The sequence below is a fragment of the Microcebus murinus genome, chromosome 16 (assembly GCF_040939455.1).
Source record: "Microcebus murinus isolate Inina chromosome 16, M.murinus_Inina_mat1.0, whole genome shotgun sequence".
In the NCBI taxonomy this organism is placed as follows: domain Eukaryota; kingdom Metazoa; phylum Chordata; class Mammalia; order Primates; family Cheirogaleidae; genus Microcebus; species Microcebus murinus.
The window spans coordinates 10,443,039-10,455,471 of record NC_134119.1 but is presented as its reverse complement, the minus strand read 5'-3'; the positions used below and the strand labels follow the sequence as shown (position 1 = coordinate 10,455,471).

The following is a 12,433-nucleotide window of genomic DNA, read 5'->3' as shown; positions in this document are numbered from 1 at the left end:
AGGAGCCAGCGGGCAAGATACATGGCAGCTGTCAAACTGGGTGCTTATTACAGGCCCCTCTTTGATTTTGTTTCCTATAAATATGGAAAAGTTTCTTATAAATAAGGGAAAGAATAAAAATATAGGAAAGCAGGAGTTTGGAGCCCAATAGTCTTGGATTTATATCGTGCTAGCTCCATGGCTTTGGGACAGGGGCTCAATGTCCCGCTCTGTGACACGGGGTAGCAGTCCCCCCGCCTCCTGGGGTCAGGCTGAGGATCCGAAAGTGCACAATCCACTCTTCACATGTCAAGCACCTACTCTGACGTGGGCACTGTTCTGGGTGCCGAGACGCGTTTAAAGTGGCCCTATTGGTTCAGCGCTTACACGCCCAGCCGCCCCGCGCTCTGGGCTGACCCGGTCGCTCGTTGGCTTCGTTCCTGCTATAGCAGGTGGGTTGCTGTCATTGGCCCCATTTCACAGAAGAGTAACTGAGGCAGCCAGAGGTGGAGCCGCATGCCCGCAGTCAGCTGGAGGATGTAAGAGACTGCCCGGCCCCAGAGCCTGTGTCCTGAGCTCCGTGTTGCCCCCAGGGACACGCTCACAGCCCTTGGCACGGCGCTAGCACATGGTAGGTGCGCAGTAAGGCTGGGCGGCCGGGACTGATTCGTAGACAGCTCCCTTGTGAGGGGTGGATTGTTCCACGCCCACCTCTTTGTCTCTGACATCTTCTAGACCTCCTAAGCTGGTTCCTGAAGCTGGTGTTTACAGAACCCCACCGCCACCACCACCTGTTTCCCCACGGCGGCGGCAGCGGGGCCACCGCGAGTCCCGCCGTGGGAGTTGAACATGGCAGCTCGTTCTCCCTGAGCCGCCATCCACCTGGACCAGCCTCCTCCGTGGCTGACACCAGGATCATGGCTGGCCTGGCCAAGACGGTGGCTCAGGGCTGTGGCTCCTCAGCAGAGGCCCGGGCCAAGGATGCGTCCCTGGAGATGCTGGTCATGCGGGGACAGGCTGGTCCACCTGGGCACATCCACTGGGGCGTCTGCGTCCCAGTCTGGGCTCCACCTCTTCCACCTCCTCCTGTCCTCGGCCCTCCCTGCCATGGCCACTAGGGGAGTGAGCCAGGCAAGGTCTCCCACCCCACCCCACCCCACCCCACCCCTGCCACGTGGACATTTCAGCCTCTGTGTCCCCATCCGTCTGTGTCTCATGCTGTCTCTGTTCCTGTGTCTCTGCGTCCCTGCATCCACGTCTCTCTCCTTCCTCTGCTGTCTCTATCTGTTCCTATGTGTCTCTCTCGGCCTGTGTCTCTGTCCTGTGTCTCTCCTTGTGCCACCCACACAATCTCAAACCTGTACTGTGACCCCCACTCTGCAGGCCACAGTCCTTTCATTCTCCCCCCCCCCGTACCCCACCCCCAGCTGCATCTGCCTGGCTGCCCTCAGGGACCACATGGGGACCCCGCCCAGGAGAGGACCACGGAGAGGACAGTGCGGCCCGATGTGGGGCACCGGCATGGTGTGTGCAGCCGTCTGAGCCGTCTGAGACAGGCTGTGGGGTTGCCGGTGTCCACAGCGAGGTGGGGCTGGGTGGGCGGCAGGTTCCGGAGTCAAGTGACAGCAGAGGCAGCCCCTTCGTCAGCGCAGACCCGCCCGACGCCAGCAGCTCTGGTTACCGTGTCTGGAGAAAGAGCGATCCCTTTGATGCTCAGGGAGTCTGGGAAGCACTTGAACTTGGCTCTATTCGTGGTCGGCTTTCTGCTGGGAAAATAAACCATGTCTCATTAGGCAGTAAATCCGTCCAGGTGCCTGTGCTGGCCAATACCATCGCACCTTGACATGCTGCCAGCCCCAGAGTCAAGGCCAAAGTTCCCGTTACTTGGAGAGTCCTAATAATTAACCTGGGAAGCTCAGCTGGAGACAGGCCGGGCATCGCAAAGAGCTGTGCCCAGAGTTGGGGATCTCAGCCCTCTGGCCTCCTCGGCCCCTCCTGTGTCTGGCAGCTCTTTGCTGGCAGGGACCTGGCTCTAGAGGCCTTGGGCAGTGCCCCCGCAGCTTTGGGGGGGTGGAGGAGGGGCTTGGGTAATGGCAATGGGTCAGTCGCTGCTTTGAGAGAAGTGGGAAATCCTAGGTCGGGGGCTGTCGCGTCTCCACGCCTGGGGCGTGCCTCTTGTGACCTCTCGCCTCTGGCCAGCCAGCATTTATTAAGTACCTGCTGCGAACCAGGCCCCCTGGTTGACAGATGAGCCGTGTCTCTCAGTGGCGGGGAGCTGTGCTGGCACTTACAATTTTTGAGGCTCCTTGTAAATTAAAAATTGAAGCAGCACCAGAACTGGCTCTCACAGTTGTGATTTAGCTTAAATGTTCATGTTTTGAAATTAAAAATGTAACATCATAAAATTGTACACTTGGGCTGTTCACAAGCTAATGATGGCATTAAAGAAGAATATGAATTTGGGGGCCGTAATAATAATGAAATTAGCCAGTAATGCACTGAGCGCCGTTTTCTAAGCGCTCTGTGGCTGTGGGCATGGCACGCTAGCGGTGGAGTATCACTAGCCCTGACTTCCAGAAAGCGGAGGCACAGAGAGGCTGGCAACTCGGCCAAGGTGACAGAGCTAGGAAGGGGGGTCCCTGCCATCAGAGAGAGATGGAATGGGACCCAGTTTGCTGTGCTGGGTGAAGGGACCCTGTTCTCAATGCCGGCGCTCTGTTGGGGTGTTGGAGGGGATGTCAAAGTGCAAGTCTGAGGTCCTCTGAGACCCCTGTCTCTACTCCACCCTCATTCCCAGGAGCAGCCCGAGCCACCTGGAAGGAGTGTGCAGGTGGCAGGAGGCTCACAAGGCTTGACCTCTGTGCCCCCAGAAGGGAGTCACCCCACCCCTGGTCCCCCACTTCTGGTTCTTTTGAGAGTGTCAGTGGTAGGGGTGAGGGTGGGCCACTCAGCTCGGCCTGCAGGGTGTTGTCATCTTTTCCTCTGTCCCTAGGGCTCCTGAGATGGGAGCCCACGCCCTGCATTGCCACCTGGGGGCTGCCCCTCCCCTCCCCTAAGCTCCCCTCTTCCAGGTCCTTGGCCTCTCCAGCAGCTGCCACATGTAAGATCCCAGCCTGGGGCCAGGCTTAACTCCTTCACTGCCACACCCTCACTTCCCCACCTTCATTCATTCATTCATTCATTCGAGTTAACACATTTGTCCCTGGTATCCTTGGGGATTGGTTCTAGGACCCTTGTAGACACCAAAATCCATGGATGCTTAAGTCCCTGACACTAGTGGTGTAGTGTTTGCGTGTAACCCATGCACATCCTCCTGCATGCTTTTTTTTTTTTTTTTTTTTTTGAGGCAGGAGTGCAGTGGCACAATCATAGCTCACTGCAGCCTCAAACTCCTGGGCTCCAGCAGTCCTCCCACCTCAGCCTCCCAAAGTGCTGGGGTTACAGGTGTGAGCTACCGCTCCTGGCCAAGATTGTACCCGTCCCACACAACTGTATTCAGGCTCGTGTGGCCACCACCATAGCCAGGAGACTGCGAGGTCCCAGTGCCACGAGGACCCTGGTGTCACCTTTGTAACCACCTCAGCTTTCCCGCCCCCACCGTCTGCACAGCCCTGGCTGCTCAATCCTCCGTTTCAGTGCAGTTCTGTGGATGGGATCACATGGTCTGCAACCTTAGAGGACTGGCTGGTTCCGCTCGGCACAGTTCCCTGGAGATCAGGCAGGACGCTGTGCGAATTGAGAGTCTGTCTGGGTGCATCTGCAGGGAGAGCCGACAGGACTTGCTGGGGAGGTGGGCGGCAGTTGGAGACCTGGGCGTGGAGGTCAGGAGCCACCAGGGTCCCATGGTGAGGCTGGGTGAAGTCACTCAGGAACAGGGAGGTGCAGAGGTTGGAGGAGGGGTGGCACTGTGGAGGCCCAGGCCTTAGCCCAGGGTGGAGGGTCTCGACCAGGGGGTTCCAGGAGAACTCAATGACAAACAGAAGAGTGCGGTGCTGCCCCTGAGGCCCAGCGGCAGACCGTGCTGTCTTCTGAGGCATTCTTTGTGCTTGTAGAAGATTATTGCTTTGACCGAGGGAAGGGGTTGGCAGTGAGGGGGGCGTAGAGGCCCAGGAGTGGAGAGGATGACTCCGGCATCAACCGTTAACTGAAGGAGGGCTCGGGACTTCAGGAGCCTGGGAGGGGGATGGGCAGGGGAGGAAGGGACCTGGCACAGACAGCAGCGTCTGCTGGCCAAGGTTGCAGAGATCAGACTCTGGGTCAGGAGCTGGTGCCCCCAGGGAGACCTGGTTCTAGAGGGTGCCATGACACCAACTCCCCTATCTAGCTGTCCCTGTGTGTGAGCTTGGATTTAGTAGCCAGCATCTTGGCAGAACTTCCAGGGGCTCCTCTGCTGGTTTCCATGTTAACACTTTTCCTCCAGCTAAAAGCAGAATCTATGGGAATCCAGGAACCTTCCAGAGCTGCCACCTAGGGTCAGCATCACCTTAATGAGCTTGCACCAGCTTATCCCTGCTGCTAGGGTCACTCTGGGCACTGGCAGCCCCTCTGGGAGCCCTCAGCCCTGTGCTGCCGTCCCTAGGGCCCCAGTGGCCTCCCACTCCCACGAGCTGCTGTGGTCACTGGGCCGGCAGAGGCTCCTGACGGGAAGGGGCCACAGCGGGCTCTGCGGGCTGAGTCCTGTCAGCCCAACCCCGCGGGCAGGACTGGACACGCAGGGGCTGCTCACAGCTGTCAGGACACTCTGGAAGACTCCAGGCCCCGGAGCAGACATTGCAGGCAGGACAGCCAAGCATGACCTGAGGTACAGAAAGCCCCAAGCCAGGACAGAGGGGAGGCCCCGTGGGCTGGCCATGGCAGGGGCTGGTGCCAGGAACTCAGAAGGGCCGGGTTGAATCCCCGCTCAGCCTCTTACCAGCTGTGACTCTGGGCACGCGACCCGGCCCTGTCCTCTATGGGCCTGCTTTCTCGTCTATGAAGTGGACATTGTCACAGTTCCTGTCTCAGGGCTCTTGTGAGCAGAGCCCTGAGGACACAGCAGAGGAAGGGCAACGGGTGCTGGCCTCACTGGTGGCCCCAGCTCAGCAGTCCCCACGCCCTGGCCTTCTCCATCCCGCCCCTTGACGACCCTGCAGAGACCTGCCTGGGTGTTGCCAGGCAGGATGGTGGCAAGCTGGGCAGCACACGCCCTGTCTGACGGGGCCAGCTCACGGCGTTTGCAGGAACACAGACCTGCTGTGGCCAGACAGCTCAGCGTTGCAAGGGAGATAGGCACTCAGTATTTATTTTCTCATCCCAGTTCTTCAGTGTGGGCAGCCAACTCATTTGTCACTTTGTCCCCACGCCAGATGCTGAGCAAAGATCACCAGCTTGCGATCTCCAAATAGGCTGGAAGGCACAACTCCGGAGGGTCCCAGGTTGGAAAGCAGATGCTGAAGGGACCTCCTGGGTCCTGACTGGAAGCTCTGGGGGACCTGTGTCCTGGCTCCAGGCGGGCCGGGGGTTCAACCCCAGCGCCGTCCATTCTGAGCTGGGTTATTGTGGCCAAGTGACTCTCTGAGCCTCACTTTCCTCTCCTGCAGAATGGGATCAGAATACTCACCTCACTCAGCAGTCGTAAGGACGAACGTGCCGTGAACCCGTGGGACCCAGCGTGGGCCGGCGCTGGCCCGACACGCGGTCGCCGTGGTTGAGTTGAGAGAGGCCGCAGCTTGGTGTGTGGAGTTAGACTGGCCTGTTTCCTTTTTTTCTTTTAAATAATTTTTAAAATTTTGGAATCAGAGCAAAGTTGCTATGATATAGCTCAGAGAATCCCCGTATGCCCGTTGCCCGATTTCTCCTGTCGTCACCGTGCCACCGGGGTGCACAGTCACAGCTCGGGAGCTAACACTGGCACGTTACTATGGACTAAATGCCACGGTTTACTCGGATTGCACCAATGTCCTCCTCTGTTCCAGGACTGCATCCAGGATACCGTACTGTATTTAGTCATTGTGTCTCCTCTGCCACCTCTGGTTTATGTCAGTTTCTCAGACTTTCCTTGTTTATGATGATCTTGGCAGTTCTGAGGAATATGGGTTAGGTATTTTGAACAATATCCGTTTTAATTTTTTTTTAAGAGACAGGGTTTCACTTGGTCATCCATGCTGGAGGGCAGTGGTCTGATCATAGCTCACTGTAGCCTTGAACTCCTGGGCTCCAGTGATCCTCCTGCCTCAGTCTCCTCAGTAGCTGGGACTACAGGCATGCGCCACTATCCAGCTAATTTAAAAATGTTTTGTAGCGACAGGTTCTCGCTGTGTTCCCCAGGCTGGTCTCAAACTCCTGGCCTCAAGTGATCCTCCTGCCTCAGCCCCACCAAGTGCTGGGATTACAGGTGTGAGCCACTGGGTCTGGCCTGTATCCTTTAATTAGGGCTTGTCTGATGTTTTTTTTCGTGGTTAGATTGGACCCATGGGTTTTTGGTTGGAAGAGCACGAGGTGCCCTTCTCATCACATCATAGTGAGGCATGTACTTCAACATGACCCCACCCCCACCCCCACCCCCCGGGCGTGCGGAACGTCACCGCCTGGCTGTGGCAGGTTTGCCAGGTTTCTACAATTATTTCCCCCTTCCATTCTCTGCTCTTGGAAGCAAGTCACCAAGTGCAGCCCCCATGCAAGGGAGGAGGGGGCAGTTAAGCGCCAGCTCCTGGAGGAAGGAATACTATAAACTTATTTGGAATTCTTTTGTATTTTTTGGAATGATTTTGAGATTTTGATCTCCTCCCCTGTCTGCCTGCTTTTGCGTTGAGCAGTTCTCACTTTTGGAGGCCCTTTCACGCATCTAAACAACCAAGGCTTGAGTCCTGGCTCTGCCCATTTACTCTGGGTGGCCTGGGGTGACTCACTAATAAACGGAGGGGTAATGAGAGTGACGGTGTATATATCAGTCAGAGTGTGTCTGGCCATATAACAGAAACCTGACTAATGTGGTTCCACCAAGTACGGTTTGTGTGTTTTCCTTACATGACAAGAAGTCCCAAGGTGGCCAATTGAGTCAGTGGGGTTTCTCAGGGAAGTAATCAGGGACCCAAGCTGCTCCTGGCTGCTGCTCTGCCATCCTTAGCATGTGGCTTTTGTCCTCATGGTCCCAAGGTGGCTGCAGCATCTCCAGCATTACTGATGTGCTCCAGGAAAGACTCATTGAGGTTGGTGGTATTCTCCCATTTTGCAGAGGAAAGTAAAGCTTGGGAGGATGAGAAACCCCTACCTTAAAGGAATGTTGTGAAGGTTAGAGATAATGTAACCTGGCACATAATAGGTGTAATCATCATTTTCATAGCAGGATTGGCTTCTCCCAAGGTCCCTGGCACTGGGGGTGCCTGGTGACCTGGGGGATGAGGGCAGGCAGTTGGCATCTGAGCTACTATACATGGTCAGCCTGGGGCCTCACCTCCCAGGGTTTGGCCCAGGCCCTGGTGGGGGTGTGGGGTCTGGGGCTGACCCTGTGGAACCTTAGATCTTGGCTATGAGGAGGGCTGCAGTGTGACCTGCTTCCCCCTTTGGGGTGGAGGACGCTGTGCCTCTTGCCTGTTCTGGGTGAGCCAGGACGGACCAGGGCTGCAGTGATTACCCAAGCCAGCTGACTGCATACAACTCGGGCCCACGGACAAACCGCAAGGCAGGCCCAGCCCTGCATCTGGCACCCCATGTCTGGTGACCTGCCACTCGTATGGGAGATATAGGGAAGGGTTTGTCATCTCTGTTGTATTTGGGAGGACAGATTTAGTTCAGAGGCAAACCATGTTCTGGGGGCCAAATCTGGCCTGCCACTGTTTTTGTAAATAAAGTTTTATTGGAACACAGCCATGCTTTTTGTTTGCATATTGTCTGTGGCTGCTTTTGTGCTACAAGGGCAGAGTTGAGTGGTTGCGACAGAGACTGTCTGGCTTGGAAAACCTAAAATATTTACTATTTGGCTCTTTACAGAAAAGGTTTGCTGAGCCTGGCCTGACCAGAAGGCAGTCAGGGATGTGCAGTTAGGGCATCCCAAGAGGGGGACACAGGATGGACTAGCACTTAAAAGGAGCTATGGAGCATTCTAGAAACAGGTGTGGGAGGGTGGTCCAGGGCAAGCAAAGACCCTGAGGAGGTGGCTGGCTTTAGAGCAGACAGTGCCCTGAGTGGGGGGTTCAGAACAGAGACTGAGCCCAGCCGGGGCCTGAGGATCCACATTGTCATGTGCGGTGACAGCCATTTGGGTTCTTTGTCAGAAACAGAGCTGCTTAGTGGTGCAGAACGCAGGGGGGCCAACTGTGGGGCATCTGCCAGAAGCAGCAGGTCACAGGAATGGTAAAGGGTCTCAGGGGCCACTGCTCCTCCACTCAGCCAGCTTGGCCACAAGGGACTGCAGGCCCAGAGCTGCCAGATGATCCCATTTTCCAAGAGAAACCGGCAGTCTGGTTTTCACGGGAAATCTTATTTCTGCATGTGTGCAGTTAATTCCACTTTTACAAAATCATGGGGCAGACCAAGCACACGTGTGTCTGGCCTGTGGGCTGAGGGTTTGGGAACTTGGGTGTCCAGGGTAGAAGTGGGGAGAAGAGGGGGTGTGGGTAGAGCCGAGAGCAGCCAGGCCTGGTGCCCCAGAGGTCCCCGAGGCAGAGGATGGCAGGCGGGGCTTGGGGCTGGAGAAGGAGCACGTGGCAGAGCCCTGGACCAGCGGTGTCGGGTTTCTGAGTCTTGACCTATCCTGTCCCAGAGCAGCGAACATTCCTGCTTGCAAGCCCGGGTGGGGGTGGGGAGCCCAGCCCGCAGAGTTGGATACTCCTGCTCACCTGGCAGAGCTCAGAAGAGAGGCTCCCTACCAGCTGGAGGTTGAGGGCTGGGAGGTGGAGAGCTCTGCAGTCCCCTCTGAGGTCCTCCAGAGTGAAAGCTGTAGGTGCAGCCCTTAGCGTTTGGGCTTGCTGCTCTGTCCCCAGGGCGTTCCATGGAGCCATGGGTCGGGGCTGGGCATGGAGGCCTGAGTGGGCCCCAGCTCCACCCTTCCCTTGTCCCTGTGACCTCTGAGACTCGGGGCGACCCCTTGCCGGGCAGTTTGCCCTGAGAATCAGAGAGAAAGTGGGTGTGAAAGTGGCATCCCTGCGTGCCAGCCTTTGGAGCCCGGCCTGCTGGGTGGGGTCCTGCCCAGCCCTGGGCGAGGTGTCCGCACCCCGACAGCATCCGGGCCTCACACAGCAGTCCTCACCTTCTGACTCACCTGCGCGCCACCACCACCGTGGTTTGTTACTCGTTTGAGGCAGGACTCCCGTTGCAAGTGACAGCAGCCCAGGCTGACGTGGCTTAAGCAAAGAGGAGAACCCCGAGGCTCGTGAACAGGAAAAGTCTCGGGTAGCTCCAGCCTCGGTGGAATGACGTTGCAGGGACTCTGTCTCGCCCCATCCCCCAACCCCGCTTCCCTCTGCTTGGGCTTCGTTCTCCGCGGCCCCCAGTGTGGTGGCGCGAGTGGCCCTCGCGGGACTCCGGCACCGCGGGGCGGAGCACAAAGCGCGGGTCGCGCGGCTGCTTCTCATTGGCCGTCTCGGATCACGTGCTCGCCCTGGACCAATCCCTGCGGGCGGGGAGCTGCTGGGACGGGGAGCGGGCTACGAGCGGCCCCCTCAGAAACGACAGGACGCCGGAGCCCCGAGAGGAAGTGACGGGCTGGAACAGCGGCCGCCCGCTCTCCAAGGCCGCGTTTGGGACGACTTCCGCCCAGCTCCAGACAGCGCGCGTCCCCCGCGACCGCAGGGCTTGGTCCCCCGTCGGCCCCCGCAGCCTGTCACCCCTCCTCCAGGCCGGACCCTCTTGAGAAAGGCCAGCGGGCGTGTTCGGGCGGCTTGGTCGTGGTGTGCCCCCGCGCGTTCCTAGTGATCGACTTCCTTCCCGAGTGCGCGGGAAGCAGCTGTTTAATAATCCGTCGTGACGTCTGGCCGGCCCTCCCTGCACCCCTCGTCCCTGCGCTTCGGGCGCAGGAAACCATTCCTCCACCACCAGGAAGGCTGCCGCGATGGGGAGCTTCTTGCGTTAGATCTCGTGGGGCCTAAAGATAAGGTCACAACCCAAACTGCTGGGGCCTCTTATTGCTCCCTCTCTTTGGCAATTGTGTTGATTTTCCGCTGTTTATAGAATCTGTCTCCTTGAGGGAGGAGGCAGAAGCTCCATCCCTGTTGATAGATCCATTTCCAGAAGTAAAGGGTCAGGATGAGGCCCAGCTGGCCCAGGAGAGGCCACCTGGCTGGGCCAGGACACTCGCTCTGACCTGGCCTGGCCTGGCCTCTGACCCTTGCCTGGGTCCTGAGGGTCAGGAGAAGAAGGAACGTGTCCTTTCAGGATCACAAAATGCCATTTGCCCCCCAAGTCATGTGTCAGGATAAGAGGTCTAGTTTTTTTTTTTTTAGAGACGGGGTCTCGCTATGTTGCCCAGGCTGGAGTGCAGTGGCTATTCACAGGCGCGATCCCACTACTGATCAGCACGGGAGTTTTGACCTGCTCCGTTTCCGACCTGGGCCGGTTCACCCCTCCTTAGGCAACCTGGTGGTCCCCTGCTCCCGGGAGGTCACCATATTGATGCCGAACTTAGTGCGGACACCCGATTGGCATAGCGCACTACAGCCCGGAACTCCTGGGCTCAAGCGATCCTCCCATCTCAGCCTCCCGAGTAGCTGGGACTACAGGCGCGCGCCACCGCGTCCGGCAGAGGTCTAGTTTTTGAACTGTCATTGTTCACCTGAATGTTGCCTTTTCTGGATACTGCGATGGCCAGTCCTCAGGAGACAGAGGGTGAGATTCTAAGTTGTGGATCACCTACAAGCCACACCCGCCTGGCTGTAGGTGTGTCTGTGGCTCCACTCCCAGCTGTGTCCTGACTGTGGTGCCGTCAGGGGGACTCAGGGGGGCAGGAGGCCACTGGGGGAGGTGCTGAAGAGGGGGCAGGTAGGGGTAGGTCTCGTCTCCTGAGTCACCCCCTCCCTCCCCCCAGGCAGGCTGAGCCAGGAGTGGCGACTGAGTGTCGACTGGGCAGAATGTTCTGTTTGCCCTGTGTCGAGGCTGACCCCTGGCCGAGGTGAAGGTGCTCATCCTGGTTTTGCAGACGTGGAGGTGGTAACGCAGGTTGATGCGAAGTCCCTGGACACCCGAGTGTGTTCTGCCTTATTTGAAATCCTTTGGTGGCCCCCATCTGTGACAGAGAGAGGGCTCAGCATGGTGGCAGGCCGGGGGCTTTGGGGTGCTGATGTTAGAATCCATCCTCTCCCTCCCCTAAGCCTGGCCACTCTCACCGTTAGGGGACACTACCTGCAATAGCCGCCCCCCTGGTGTGTCTTTCCTCTGTGGTCTCTTCTCTGTTCTGCTCTTCTGAAACACACGTCTCATCTCTCACCCTCCTGCTTAATAGCTCCAGAGGCCCCTGGTGCTCTCAGGGTAAAGCTGTAGCACGGCCTCCAACAGTGCAAAAGGTTCGGGCCTGGCTCCCAGCTTCATCCCCACCTCCCCCTGACCTGGCGACTGTAGCCAGAGCTGCCTCCCTTCCCCCAGCCCCCCACCACACCCCACTTGGCACACACTGTTCCCTGAGCCTAGGACGCCACACCTCCATCACCCCTGTGCCCCCCTTCCCAGAATTCCTGGTCAATTCCTGCTGAGGCTGTTGAGGTCGCAGATGGCTCAGCTTCTAGAAAATCCCCGACCCCTCCAGGATGAGGCGGGGCCTCTTCTGGGTCCCCCAGGCCTCTCCCGCCATCAGCTGTCATCCCATGGCAGTGTTGTTTCTGTTGGTTCGTTTGTGCCCCCCTCTAAATGGTGTGCCCCATGATGGCTGGGGCCATTGTCTTGCTCAAGGCTGTGTCTTCAGCACCAGGTCAGAGCCTGGCCCAGCACAGATGCTCAGCGAGACAGTGGTTGAGTGGACGGGTGCTTGGAGAGTGCATGACTCAGGGCTGGGCACCTCCCGAGCCTCGGCTCCCTGTCTGCACTGGGGTTGATGGCCACGCTGTGGAGTGCAGGGTCAGGGCAGGGGAGGGAAGGTGCTTGGCGGTGGGAGCTGCGGTCGACCACAGCTGGAGCTCCGCATCCTGCCCCGGTAGCTCCCGCTGCAGGTGAAGGCTGGGCCAGAGCTGGGTCTCAGCTGGAGTGGGCAGAGGTGGCCAGGAGATGAGACAGTGGGGGAGGTGTGGGACAGGGAAGGGGAGGGTGGTGAGAGGGTCCCCTCCCCAGCACCTGTTGACCCCACATGTCTGCTTGTCTCCGAGGGCCCAGCCAGGGCAGGAGCGCAGTGGCCTTGCAGACCCCTCCCCCAGAGCAGCTCAGCCACTGAGTCAGCCTTGAGTCTACAGAGAATCACCTGGGCGCTCTGAGACTCTCTGCTGCCCAGGCCACGCCCAGGCCAGTGACGTCACACTCTGGCGTGGGGCCCGGGCATAAATATTTCATAAAGCTC

General features: G+C 58.3%; 1 protein-coding gene across 1 annotated transcript in view; it reads left to right on the top strand.

The window, feature by feature from the left end:
• The window catches only part of BCAS4 (breast carcinoma amplified sequence 4), a 53,348-nt gene that overhangs the window by 38,572 nt on the left and 2,343 nt on the right, over positions 1-12,433 (top strand). The gene's annotated exons all lie outside the window — the stretch shown is intronic.